Source organism: Carassius auratus, chromosome 6, assembly GCF_003368295.1.
Source record: "Carassius auratus strain Wakin chromosome 6, ASM336829v1, whole genome shotgun sequence".
NCBI classification, from domain to species: domain Eukaryota; kingdom Metazoa; phylum Chordata; class Actinopteri; order Cypriniformes; family Cyprinidae; genus Carassius; species Carassius auratus.
Genome location: NC_039248.1, coordinates 9100171 through 9103587, shown reverse-complemented (window position 1 = coordinate 9103587; position 3417 = coordinate 9100171). Strand labels below are relative to the sequence as shown.

Here is a 3417-nt window from a genome sequence, read left to right as displayed (position 1 = left end):
AGAAAAACTTCAAACTGATTTCAGATTGTTGAATAGTAGTGTATACTATTTCAAAAATTCCATCGTATTTCTTTGGTTAATGCTCATATCTACTGTTGGCACTAATTTATGAGAGGTCATGCCAAATATGGTAAATTAATAAATGTATTATTATTATTCAGAAAAACAATGTGAGGATGCACATGCCTTAGTACAAACATCGAATTGAGGCAATTTTTATCTGTGCATTCAAATGATCTAATTATAATTGGAATTGTTCATTTATTTCCAAATGAGGAAAAATGGTGTACTTAATCAAATTTACATTTTACATATTAAGTAGTTTAATAAACATCTTATTCCCATCTCTCTTTTGTTTCTGTCTGCCACCCTCCCCCTTTTAATTTTGAAAAGTCAAGTATGTTGATTAGTATGGTTTCTTTCTGTTTGCTTGCCTTCATGAGCAAGGAGAGAAAAGGAAAAAGAGAGAGGGTGGGTGGGAAATATTTTTTCTTACTGTATGCAATATGAAAATACTGCCATGTATTCATTAAAATCTCTCTTGCTTCCTCCCCCACCATTCTCTCTCACACGTGCATATTTTTAAATCTCGTCTGTTCCACTCACTGTCATCATCTTTCTTCTTTTTATCACTGACTCTGCCATGCTTTCTGCTCCCTCGTTCTTTCTTCACTCCTCTCTTCTCTAGACTTGCATAAGAACAAAGAAGATCTGCCATTGCAAGGGGAAAGTCACCTTGGAAGACAGGAGAGAGAGTGGGAGAGAGAGTGGGAGAGAGAGAGAGAGAGAGAGAGAGAGAGAGAGAGAGAGAGAGAGAGAGAGAGATTCGTGTGGGTGGAATAACTTACAGAAGGCTGAATCCCATGTTGACTCAATCAGGCAACAAGCACACATTCCCTTGTGTGTGTTGCTCATAGATTCACAATGTAAACGTTATGACCTCTTAGTTTTCGTGTCGTTTATGCATTTATTTATTCTTTTTCCTAATGTTTTATGGCCTTATGTTTTATATTAACCTTTGCAAAAATGCTTGTACTTTTCCTGTGCGAATACATTAATACCAAAAGAAGCTAAATAACATCCAACCAGAACCATATTTCATTGTTCCTGTACCTCAAGGTTGGTGGTTCGATTCCCCGGGAACACAAGGGGAATATGTAAAGATTGATAGCCTGAATGCACTGTAAGTCGTTTTGGATAAAAGCGTCTGCTAAATGCATTATTAATTAAATTTAATTTCAATCGATCATTTTTTTCAATCATCACCCTTCAGTCAGGTATTTTGCTGTAAAAGCAAGAATAAATTACTTAGTGGTTGGCTAGTTCTATCAAACAAATCATGTAAAATACTACATATGAATGTTGTGTACTTATTATTATACTTAATATTATTATGGTGTACGCCACCATATCGACGCATCAATACATATACTGTGTATCGCACTCAAAGACCGTAAAATTAATCGCATAAATTTGCGTTTTCACAGGCCGAAATAGCTCAGTTGGGAGAGCGTTAGACTGAAGATCTAAAGGTCCCTGGTTCGATCCCGGGTTTCGGCAAAGCTTTTCTCATCTCAGAATGCTAAAAAGTAAACTTTATGTCATCTTGGTGCATATATAAAATAAAAAATATGTTATGCAGAGGCAAAGCCAATGAAACTATTTACTGTGAGTGCTATATATCGGCCTACGGGCTTCCACTCTCTCCGGTTAGGTAGTGTGGCCTGATGATGTCGCTCTTTAGTTCATTTAATCGCCCCTGCGATTTTGCTGTAATTGCAGCAGAGGGCGATATCGTTTAACAAATCAGTAGTCTTACCTCGTGGAAAAAGCGAGAGAGGCCACCATATAAACATGTGCTGACCAGAAAAGTAGCAGGACTTCAAAATTACGTGACATGAAGGTACAGTACGTACAGTATGACAGATTGAGCACAGTGCACCTGATTTGACGAATACAGCTCAACTTACTGTAGACCTCTTTGTACCTCACAATATGCTGCTTCTTGGCTTAAATGTTTGGTCTGTTACATAGCCTACCATAACACCACAGGATAAAAGTCACAGCATTTTTCTTAAGTTTGAGTCGCAGTCTGTTTAGTTTTTTTGACATCTCATATTTTCAGGCCAAATGTTTTCTCTTCTGGGTATCTGTTTCTTTGTTTTTTTATCTATTGTATTGAAATATTTCTTGATAAAATGGATCCACCGGTATTAAATGGGTCCCATCAGAATGAAAGTCCAAACAGCTGGTAAAATAATCCACAAGTAATCCACACAACCTCAGTCCATCAGTTTTTTTTGGGGTGAACTCTTCTTTTAAAATTAAAAAATTCTTATTTTCTTCTGTTTGTATTATTATCTGCAGGGATGTGTTGTCTTGGATGTAATTATGATATGCTTGTGATAATGTAAACTCATAAATCAGTTGAGATTATTGAATGGGTTCAATTCTGTGAAATGCAAACCCTCAACAAGAAATTTCAGATCCAATATTTGATATTTGTCAGTGTACTTTCACTTGTAATAGAACTGAAACTCCTGTGCAACACGTGTAAACATGTCTTTAGAGTCCAATGATTCACATTTAGCACACATACACAAATTCCCAGTAACCCATTTTGGAAACTGGTATTGCGTAACTAAAGACTGGCCAGCCACATCCCAAAGCTGCTGCTCGTCTCCACAGTCTCTCTTGCACACAGAAACATCTTCTGTTGTTCATGTTAAATCGATCATCACGTTCTTGTCAGTCAAGCTCTCATATTTGACATTCTGTACTGTATGCCTTTGCGGCAGTTTATTTAAGTTTTTCACAAATTTATTTTTACTCATAATCTCCGGAGGTTTCTGAACCCTATGAACCGTTAATTTGATATGTGAGACTGGTATCTACTTCCAAGTTTCTGTCTTCTAATGTCCCAACTTGTAGATATAGCATCGGGTGTCTGCAAAGCACATAGGTGTCTTTTTTATTTTGGTTGTTAGGAGAGTGCAGGACACAATTAAATGAAATATATTGTAGGTTATTTCACAGTTTGGACAGTATGTACCAGAAGAACTGTCTTCATCATAAAATGTCTCCAGTTTCATTGTCCAGTCCCCAACTGACTTCTCATTAAAAGCTTTATGGTTCTTTATAACCCTTGGATATCTTACAGTGGCATAAAATTAGTTGTAAGGTAGTATCAGTGCCAGGCAGATAGTTCTGACATACGTGGAGCAGTTAGTCACCCTCGGTTTTATGCTCTAACTAAGGCATTCTCTCATGCATGAAGAGATAAACATTCATTATAACCTGCTCAACTTGGGTGTCTATGTGTGAAATACTACTTTTTATGTCGTGAAGTGAAAGTGACATTCAACCAAGTATGGTGACCCATACTCAGAATTTATGCTCTGCATTTAACCCATCCAA

General features: G+C 36.9%; 1 non-coding gene across 1 annotated transcript; it reads left to right on the top strand.

Moving 5' to 3' along the window:
• Window positions 1-1487: 1487 nt before the first annotated feature.
• On the top strand, window positions 1488-1560 carry trnaf-gaa (transfer RNA phenylalanine (anticodon GAA)). The gene has a single exon. It is a non-coding gene; the product is annotated as a tRNA-Phe (tRNA).
• The last annotated feature ends 1857 nt before the right edge of the window (window positions 1561-3417 follow it).